The sequence below is a fragment of the Tympanuchus pallidicinctus genome, unplaced genomic scaffold (assembly GCF_026119805.1).
Source record: "Tympanuchus pallidicinctus isolate F22 unplaced genomic scaffold, pur_lepc_1.0 scaffold17, whole genome shotgun sequence".
Taxonomy (NCBI): Eukaryota; Metazoa; Chordata; class Aves; order Galliformes; family Phasianidae; genus Tympanuchus; species Tympanuchus pallidicinctus.
The window spans coordinates 330,701-341,980 of NW_026294690.1; the positions used below are offsets into that span (position 1 = coordinate 330,701).

Below are 11,280 nucleotides of genomic sequence, written 5' to 3' on the forward strand. Positions count from 1 at the left end.
TCCTTACATCAAGCTCTGAAACTGAATCAATGAAGTGACCAGCAGCTGATTTATCTCAGTAACAAAGGCACGGAAACCTCATCAGCCATCACTACAACAAAGTAATCAATACTCTCATAAATAGGCTCTCGTGCCTTAATTTAGTGTGTTAAAATTGGCAATAAAAAAAAAAAAATTAATTGGCAATATTCTCAACAAACTCTTCTCAGAATGACATCCATATATCCCCTCTTACTGGTGTTCTCACTCACGATTCCATCGACAAAATGAAGTTTCTGATAGCTGCTGACCAAGTGACAAGGACTCAGATTTGACTCCTCCCAGCCTCACCCAGACACTCTTAAGCTCAGTGAACAATCCTGGTGTGAACTTGAGCAGTAAAGACTTAGCCTGGAGCTCCTCAGGATGCTGTCTAGCTGTTACAGACATGCAAGCAGCAGCTCAGTCTGTAGGAGAGGTACTTTCCTGAAAAACAGCAAGAAATGTCCTCATACAATGCAATGTCTGAATCAGTCAATAGGAGAAAAAAGCCTTGGTTAAACAGACTGTTTCCACATGGAAAAAAAAAAAACATAAGAACTGTGCAGGTGCCAATTAAAAACAAAGAATATGTTCTTCACCTCCTATAAACCTGTACAATAAAATTGTAATTCTTTATGTAGCCATCAGCATAATAAATAAACAGCATCATACCATCCATCAGCAAAATTGCTTGTTGGAAACAGAAGTTCACAGTTCTCCAAGAGAGCTCTCAGCAACTTGTTCCATCTGAAGGCCAGCCATCAAGAGAGGAAAGAATACTCATAGTTTTCAATGAAAGGCACAAAAATCTCAAACACCAAAAGAGGCAGAAAACAGAATGATTGTTCAGAAGCCAACTATGACCCAGTAGTGCTTCAGTCACTTTTAAGTATAAAGGCAGCATCCCATTAAATTAAACCCATTAATTCCCTCAAAGGAAACGGAAGATCTAAATCTTGAGAGAAGAATTTACAAAAGTTATTTTTTCAGTCATCTTTGTTCCTTACAAAACATGACACACAACAAAGGACATACTCAGAAAATATGTTTTTCGTTTATGAATTCATTTATGATTTATAAGTTATCCACCATGACATCACATTACCATTGAGTTTGGGGTTGGCTATGGTCACTGCTACCTTTCTATGTAGGATAAGCAAACACATATTTGTTTAGTAGCACTAAGTCCAGCAAGAAATATAAAAATACAGCATGCCTGTCAACCAGAGCATAAACATACTCTGCAAACAGATTGCTTGTCTAATTGAACCTGTTAGTAATATGAAGATTCAGGCAATTCTTAATGATTCCTTTTTTTCTCCCTGTTGGCAATGGATGAGGATCTCCAGGAATTTAACTTCAACACGCGCTGTTACAAACAACTTACTGTTCACAATTACAAAACTGCAAATTTTGATAAAACGTTTGCATTTTCCTGTTAAGATATGTTTTTTTTTCTTTTGGTGTCTGCTATACCACTCAGTCCCCACGGAAAGTTCAGAATATTATTTTATTCTCACAGTGCTTGAGTTGAACTGTATTAGCTTGAGCTGTGACAGCTGTTCCTTGTCACCCTCTAGACATGATGCATTCAACAGAGATTTAGCATTTCAAAGCCACTGTCAGGAGGAACTAATGGCAGGGTTTCCAGAGGACAGGTAATCTTCCACTAATACCAATTCTATTGCAAGCTGGCAAAACCTGTAGTTCAACAGGTTCAATAAAATAAAACAAAATAAAATTACTATTCCTTACCAACTAGTTTGGAATTCATATAAATTGTTGCAGTATTTTTTTATTAGACCAACTTGCTTTGAGGAATGGAAGACATACATTATTGGGTACAAAATCTGCTGAGGAAATCGTATTCTATCAGTGCCTATGAAGAGGCAAGAAGACTAACAATTAAACTGTATGTCTGCTGTATCATTTAAAAGAAGCTAGTGAAAATCTAAGAATAATGGTGATGAAAAGGGATAAAAATAAACTACAGAAATAAACTGCAGTAATGCAAACATACTACCATTATGAAACAAGGACATAATAGGTTAAAGAAATGTAGGTAGCACAGACAAAACAGAATTTCTGAGTCAAAATAATTTGGGGGGAATGACAAACCATCAGTGAGTTTGCTCAAAATTTTCAAGAGCATTCCAGAATTGGACTTGATTAAAAAAATAATGTTACTTCTTCTAGAAATTGTATCACTATAGCATATAGTTTCCAGACAGAGGCAGGAAAATCAGTGTTCTGTCAGCAGTGGCATTCATGTCCTTGTTAGTGTGAGAGTTGCCAGGCTTCTTTTCCAAACATCTTATGAATTCACATGAAGTGATACTATTGTGAACATAGGTTTGACCTGCAACAAGGACACTATAAAAGAGTTGATCAAATCACCCTGGAGTGAAGGAGCTAAGATGGTTTAGTTTAAATGAAATGGTAAACAAACACTGGACTCAATTTTGATTTTAATGGAAGAATATTTTGGTAGCTATGGTAACTATTTATTGAAATTAATTTGGCTGAAAAATGTAGGAACTTAAACTCTACATCAGTAGCATACTTATGAAAAGAAACCACTGTAGAAGGCAAAGGTCAAAGTTTGAGAACCTCAGGGCATAAATCTCCACATTCTAGAATATTTTGACATCTCAGTGTCCTGTTCTGAAATACATTTTTAATATATTTACCTTTTAATTCCAGTCCTAAAATGAGACAGCTTTACTCAAGAAGGTACAACCAGAGATTCATCAACTATTTCACTATTAGTCAGACATCAGTGAAGTTTTCAAATGCTTTTGAATGAAATGCTAAAGAAAAAATATGAAGTATGACAAAACGTAAATTTTACTTAAATATAAAATTACTTTTCTAGATAAAGCTGTACATATAAGATAATCTGCAGGTAACCTACCCTATTTTCAGTGAGGCTGAAGGGTACACAAAGTAGAGAATAAAAATCTCAGTGGGGAGAACTGAGTGCTTCAGAGTTGCCAATGGGTCCTGAGTCTTCCAGGGTTCCTTCCAAGATACTATTTTCATATAGTATTTATTTCACACTATTCCCAAAAACAAAAACAAGCAAACAAACACTAGAAACCATATTAATATAAACAGGGATGCAGCGTCACAGTGGGGGATCGGAGTAGCAGGGAAGAAATAGGTAAATTTAATGACAGAGTATGGGGTGAATGCTAATAGTACAAAGTAGAAAGTCATGCTCTCAGAAATTCCAAATCTGCTGTAAGGTTAAGATTCACAGGTTGAAAACGTGTGAGGAAGGAAAAGGCCTGTGTGTGGTACAGGGTGGCTAACAGCCTGGCCTGCAAAGCAACCACAGGTAAAAGATCAAGCATGATACTAGGGCGAAGCAGGACAAGGTATTTTCATTGAAAACAGACTACTTAACAAAAGTGTTGGTAAAAGCTATGTGCAAGAACTTTGCAGTACTTTGTGTAATTACACCCTCTCTGCTCCGGTAATACAAAGAAGGGTTATTAGGGACATTGAAATTTGGAAAACTGAACTTCTACCACACAGAAGACATGAAAAAAAAGAAACTTGCCTTACCTTGATTAAGAATAAGCAGAGGGAAGATGGAGTCACTGTTAGGAGATCATTACCAGACAAATGTTTGTTACAAAGACCTTGTCATACTGCAAACTTTTGTTTTGAGGTTGCTATCTTAAAAAAATAAATATTTTCTTCAGAGCCTTTTCTCTTGTTTTTTGATTAAATGCATTATCACAGTTTTCTTTTAAAGGAGGGAAATGTACATGTGACAGAAACAGACAAGAAGTTTCAAACTACCTGACTTCTCCCTGCTGTAACTAGCCCTGTTAGGTCTAGGAGCCAAAGCATGTGACCAAAACGTATGTTCAGCAGTTTGTATGGAAGTCTACTTGTTCTTCCTAAACACAGAACATGACTAATGCAAAGAATATCCTTGTGCAGAAAAAAAAATCTGCAACCAATATCACATCTACCGATGGCAGCCAAAAGCAGTCGCGAACTCTTCATAACATTACAAATGTAATACCAGGAATGATCCTATAAAATGACAGTGAACTGCTATAAATATGACCATATAGAGTTAGCTTGCTTACAGCAAAGTCAGTCAAGCAGGGTTTGGTTGAGCTACTTGAATTTAAGAAGTCTCATTTTAATTTTTTATTCTAAATACACATTTATGGGAACTGCAGCATAGGAAATACTTTATTTGAAAGCCAACCACAGCCACATTATTTGCTCAAGCAAGCTATAAACCAGAGATGAATCCTAAGCAAAGGAACTTCATTCTGAAGCTATAAGGTGTCTGATACACTTCCAGAGATGGCTTTCACTAACTCAGATCTTTACAATCCACGGATGCCTAATTCCCTAGGATTATTTGTTGGAATATTAAAAAAGCTTTCTATTTATTATGAATATGAATCATGGGAAGTTTCCCCCTAAATGTCATGTAAATGTGCTAGCAAAAGTTCCTTTGGAACAGAAGCATTATAATATTGAAAATTATAATGGTAACTATTATCCCTAAAATACCATTATTGTGCATTGTCAGCATTACAGATCTATTGAAAATTAATACAACACTATGAAGATTTTATTACTGCTACAAACAGTAGCTCAGTCCAGACAACTAGAACGAAGCAATCAGACCAGAAGCAGCTATCTAACTAATCATAACAATCCTTATCCTGTTAACAAGTCCCAGTGAGAGCAACACAAAGCTCAGATGAATTCAGATGAGAAGGAAAATAATTATTTCTAACTAACTTACTTTAATCTTAACATAGTTTTGCATCCCTTTCATAATAAAACATGCTGTGCCAACTTCTGATATCTTCTGATATCTATTCTTCCCCCCAAAAAGAAATCAGAAATGTTCAAGGAAAAAAAAGCTAAAAGAATAATCTAAGTTCTGAAAAAGAAATCTTCCTGGCACAGAGGTTTAAAGAGATTCATCTTGTCAGCTTTATCTCGTTAGTTTTTTAAAAGAGAAGAGTAAGACGTAATATGATCAGAGTCTATAAGCATATACACAAGAAAATTTCTGATACCTCTTTAAAATCTAGCAGACAAAGGCATTACAAGATCAAAAGGCTCAATGCTGATGACCTGTTAAGATTGGAATAGGTGCAGATTTTTAATCATGTGAGAAAAATTGGTACAATTTAACAGAGGATGTAAAAGACTCTTAATTGCTTTAGTTTTTAACTCTAGGATGGCAGTAACTTGGGAAAAAAACCATTCAATAAATGTGAACAGGAAAGACAGTGTTGATGCAAATTGGTGGAGTATCTTGGTGAAATATACTTAAACTCATTTTTTTTTTGGTAGTAGGATATCGGTACCATGCTCTACAGAACAAAACCTTGAGGTGATCTTATCTCAATTTTATATTTGTTATTGAAAGTGAAAACACACGTATGCAAATATACTGTAGCACAGAATTATCACGGAATCATAGAATATCCCAATGAAAGGGACCTACAAGGATTGCAGAAGGGTTGAGATTGGACAAAATGAATTCAAGAGGTACTTTCCAAACCCCTGCTTCAAGCAGATCATCTAGATCACATTGCCCAGGATCGCATCCAGGTGAGTTTTGAATATTCCAGAAAAGAAGAGTCCACAGTCCCTCTAGGCAGCTTGTTCCAGTGCTTTGTAACTCTCAAAGTAACTCAGTTTTTTCTGATGTGCAAATGGAACGTCTAGTGTTTCAGTTTGAGACTATGGAGAATGGCCTAGCATCCACCAGCCATCCAATGACACCAGTTCCCTCAGTACTCATGGGTGCATCTCATTCGGTCCCATCGACTTGTGGCTGTTAAGTTTGCCCAAATTATTTTAACCACCAAGGACAAGTCTCTTTTTGGACTTCCTCCCTGCGCTCCAGGGTCTGCTGTTCCAGGCAGCTCATCTCAGAAGTGAAGACTGAAGCAAAGAAAGCATTCAGTAACTGCCTTATCCAAATCCTTTGTCACCAGAACACCAGAACCCACTCAGTAGCAGGTCCACATTTTTGCTAGTTTTTCTTTTGCACCTATGTGAAGAAGCCCCTTCTTGTTGTCCTTTACACTCCTTGTCAGATTAAATTCCAAACTGGCCTTAGCCTTTATTGTCACGTCCCTGCATACTCTAACAACATCTGTATCTTTCTCCCACGTGGTCTGTCTCATCTTCCACATTTGTATGCTTCTTTCTTCTGTCTGAATTTTCTCACAGTCTCCTTGCTCATCCATGCAGGCCTCCTGCCTTGCTAGACTTCTAGTACAAATGCACTGACTCTGAGCCTGGAAGATGAGATGCTCGAATATTGACTTTCTCTCTTGGTCTCCTCTTCCTTGTAGGGTCTGATCCCATGAAGTTCTTCCAAGCAGGTTCCTGTAGTCCAACCCCCAGCTTCACACAGGACCACCCAAACCCTATGGCTGAGAGCAGTGTCCCCATGCTCCCTGAGCTCCAGCATCACGGGACCATGCCCACCACCCTCTGGGGCAGAGCCTTTCCCTGACCCCAATCTGACATCCTCTGACAGTTCCACGCCATTCCTTCGGGTGCTGCTGCTGCCACCACAGAGCAGAGCTCAGTGCTGCTCTGCTGCTCCCAGTAAGGAGCTGCAGACCTTTTCATAGTAAATGATAGAAGTCAAGGTCCTATTATAAAACTATATTGTTGGATGCTGTGTTTTCTCTTTGTTTATCCTTTATGGAAACAAAAATTAAAATTAAAAATATTTTTTGTCTCCTTTGCCATAGAAAAAATAATTTGTGCATGAGTGAAGGAAGTCTGAAGTATAAATTGCCTGAAACTTTTTTGGAGTTTTCACAGCCAGGAAAAAATATATTAGGTGTTCAGATCCCAGGATTTTTCCTGTTTTTGTAGTTCAGAACTTCCTAGAAGGTTTAATATAAACCAAAAGATTCTACAGACATGACAACTCTCACTGGCATGCTGACAGACTGTGCTCAGTCTCAGTGGGCAACACCACCTACGTTTGGTATTAAAGAGAGAACTATGGGTTTACCTGTTCATTTAAGAAATAGAGCTGTCTGAATCTGCTCACAGATTTTGAATGGCTGAACAAATCCTGGTAATGATGGCTTAGCAATCAGGGTGTCAGTGAAATGGTAAATTCTGACCACTGAAATTCACAGCTACTAGCAGTTGTCAAAATTCACAGCTGTAAACATCACATACATTTGTAATGTATCAGCCATTCACACGCCTGCTCTTCCCTATCTGCCTATCATCAGATCTTGGTTTCTCCACATACTTCCCAGTTGTGACTCCTCTGCTTCAGATTTAGCACAGGAGTGGAACAGAAGACCTGGCTCTACCTCTGGAGAATAAAATCAGGAACTTCGTCTCTCCTTTTCCTTATGCAAGCCAAGTGAAGATCAGTGCGACCCTGCCTCTCTCTGCTTTCTAGTCCTGGTGAAATGGTGCTAGGGCTGGCAGGGAGGCTGGCAGGGCCTCGCGCATCTTGGTGCACAGTTTGCTGTCATAGACCTGTCTCCCTGGTGCAGCAGAGCACTGAGTGACACAGCGGTGCTCAGTCTGGGACTGCCAAGCCAATGGAACAAAGTGTAAAACAACCCACTGGCTTCTGCTCCAGCCTTCACACACATGGATTCTTCACTGAGAAGTCCAGCACCTCGCAGCCTCCCCAAGCTCCTCTTTGCTTTGGGAAAGGAAACTGATGTTTTAATTCTGTATAATCTCCAACAGCTTTTCTAACTATTTACTGTTTCTGAATCATACAACCCTTGAATCAGTTCTCAAGTGGTTAAGACTCAGACAGAATATACACCTGAGAAGGCAGACAATTAATTTCCAATAACATCATGACTGTGTGCACACTTTCCAATAAAAAAAAAAAAAAAAGTTTGAGGTTCTAAAAGCAGTCAGAGTATTTTCCCATCTGCATACTGGTTCCTGTTGCCCAAGATCCCTTATGATCCCTTAGGCAACCCAAAGGCAGACTGAGGGGTTCTGTGCTACATTTCCACAGGAAAGCACATGGGAAATGAGCAGCCTTTTTTGTTTCATCCCAGTCTTGCCCTTCTTAAATACTCCAGGCATATTTTGACTTGCTGTGCATAACATTCAGATTATGCTTCTCTTTTTCAGTGATTCGTTGGGTTAGCTAATGCATTAACTGTTCTATGGTTTTCTTTCATATTAGTCTAAATCTAATACAATATTAACAGATCAGCTGTCTTTACCAATTACTTACTTAAATTTTGCTGTAGCAAAAGCCTCAATTAAAGTGCTGTGGAAAAGGGATCATTTCAGTAATTTAGAGCACAAAGCTCACTTTTGTGCAAGATTTTCCAATACATGATCCCCTGAACTCAGCTGTGTGTGGAAGAGAACTGCCTGCTTGGATGAGCACGCTGGAGTTATATGACAAGCTCAGATGCAAACGATTAAATCTGGATAGATGAATCTTGCATTGGCTTTCAGTACTTACATAGAATAAGGTTCGTTCATAGGAATGAATCAAGCTTGGGAAGTAGTTCTGATGAGAAATGTACTCCATTCGTCGGAGGTGTTGTGAGTGCTGATTGTGAGCCTGATGTCTCTCATTAGCTGAAGTTAGACAGACACCGTTACACCTAGGCGCACGCTACAGAGTCAGGCCATAAATTGCTTTTCTGCTTTTTCTGCCAGCGGTCTGTGCACCACATTCTTGGGCTGCAGGTAATTCATCTCACACACTAGGAGGAGCATCACTGCTCAGCAGCCTGACCAGAAACAGCCAGCAAGATTTTCAGTCACTGAGCACAGAGCAGGAACAGAAACATTCTTTGGTCTTGAAAAGAGGAAAGGAAGTACGAGAAAGGCTATTTGAATCTCTGATCCTATTTCTTCATCTCCAATGAACTTCTCCAAAATGGGCCAAGTAAGAGCCGTTCTCGACCTGAGAGCTACTTTTGCATGTATCACACACATACCTTCATCTCCCTGTTCCTGCACCATGACACAAGATGAGAAAACATCTGCACAGCTCCACAGTGAACGCTGAGAATCCAGTGTCATAACATACACCTCTTTGGATAAGTTTTGGAGCAGACTAAGGGATCTCCAGCTGTTAAGGGTTCTGCAGCTGCTTAACGGACATTCACAGGTGTTCCTGGAGTGCACATTCTAGTTTACTTTTAAGCAGAAGCAATCCAGTTTGTGTGCACTGACACCATGCAGTATGTGAGGCAAACTGCTCTAAATGGGAATGATCGAAAGATTTACTTCCAAATTGCAAAGGTAGTTGTACTCTGTGTTTAATAAATAAATAAATAAATAAATGAAATTTAAGGGGGGGAAAAAAAAAAACCCAACCAACCCACAACTCAAGCTTTAAATGTTATTCCTTGGTAGGCTCTGAGATAAATATAGTGAGATAAAAAATAAAAAGCAGTAGTATATATAGTATATAGCATAGTTGAACTAAAAAATATGGGCTCCACATTTCTAAATTTAGTATACAGAATTAGGTTTGTTTTGAAGGCAAATGAATAGATATTAAACCACTGACAAAAGTCTTAATAGAGAGGAGCACTTGTGCTGCAGTGTGCTAGAAGAGCCTGTGCTGCTGGGAAGAGAGCACACGTTCTCTGGGCCACAGTGAAGAGGCAGCTCTGCACACTGCTCAGGCACCAGCATCAGAGGTGCGGCACAGATAGAGAGCGGGAGGCTCAGCCACCCTAGGAGCAGATCTAATAATAATTGAGTAGGGCATTTATCACAGAAAACAGAATGGTAAAGAGGTAATTTACAATTAGTTCCAAATCAGGTTAGAGATAAAAATATCAAGCTAATTGGCTTGCCAGGCAATATCGAGCAGGAGGATCCTGCAGGATCTCTGGAGCCATTGTTTCCTTGGCAGACTAAAGCAGGTTTATATGAAAAACAGCCTTCAAGAACTTCATAGGGAGGAACAGATACAAAGGAATTCCTCAAGGAAAATAATCATGCTTTACTATACCAGTGACAGTCATTCATGTAGCTGATGAGTGCAGTTTATTTAATGATGCCAGTCTGAAGCTCCTATAAGAAGGTTGTTTTTAGAGGTTGTAGTTCTACTCTCTCAAATTTAATCCTGGCCTGCAAGTCAACGTTAAAAAGTATATATTTAATTTCAGATATTGAACTTCTATACTGCACCTCAAAACATACGCAGTAGTGTGGCCATCTAGCAACGTGACCCAGTATTTAGCCTCAGCAACTTTAGAGTGGCTGCAACTTCATAACTCAGCCTTTTTGTTTCACAGAATAGCAGAGTTCAGAAGGGACATCAAGAGATCATTGAGTCCACCCCCCCATCAAAGCAGTACCCTACAATAGGTCTCATAAGTCAACGTCCAGCCAGGTCCTGAATACCTCCACTGAAGGAGACTCAAAGGCCTTTTCTGCATTTCTCCTGTTATTTCTAGCCTAACTTTACCATTGCTTGCAATCCATGTTGGCAAGACACCCCAGCTGAGATTTGCACTTCATTTCTCAGCTATCTAGAGCTAGTTACAAATTTCAGGGGGATTCCTTGTCCCCAACTTTGAGAGAACTTGAGAAAATAAAACCTGAGAATTCTCTGAGACAGACCGTATGGCTCAGCACCAGCAGCTACGGCCAAGTGTTCCAAAATACTCCCCACCATGCTGAATGCTTTGATAAATGAGTGTTTGTAGTGCTTGCAGAGAAAACAAGCTTTTCAGAAAACCCAGCCTGACTACATAAAACTGATTGAATCCATGAAGACTATACAGAATTAAAATCATTGTTACCTGAGGCTGTTGTAAAAATTAATTTAATTAAGTGGCTATGGCAATATATAAATGAGATGCAAATCACATTTGAGGGAGTATCAGAATGGGAATATAAATAATTATGATTTGTACAGAGATGGAGAGAAGAAAATGCAAATTATACAAATGTAGATACTGATTTTAAAAGTTTTAGAGATTAAAAAGAATTGTTATGGTGCAACCTTAAATAATGCCTAAACCTCATTTAAAGTCATGTGAGTTGCATCAACATTCAGATGTTTACATATTTTGCCATTAATTTGGCTGTTGAATAAGCATAAATGCAGCTACCCAAAATACTTTAAAATACACTAGGTATTTAACCCAGCTTCCTTTGGTTCTCAGCAGGCAGAAGATGAATTGCTGCACGTGCAGGTACAATGGACACATACACACATGTAAAACAGATTCCACACCAAAGAATTTACAATTGAAACAAATTCTATTG

General features: G+C 38.8%; 1 long non-coding RNA gene across 1 annotated transcript; it reads right to left on the minus strand.

The window, feature by feature from the left end:
• Positions 1-8: 8 nt before the first annotated feature.
• LOC128078398 (uncharacterized) lies at positions 9-8,816 on the minus strand. Its single transcript, XR_008205638.1, has 3 exons — positions 2,936-8,816; positions 2,712-2,831; positions 9-465 (listed from the first exon to the last, which is right to left on the minus strand). It is a non-coding gene; the product is annotated as an uncharacterized LOC128078398 (long non-coding RNA).
• Positions 8,817-11,280: the final 2,464 nt, after the last annotated feature.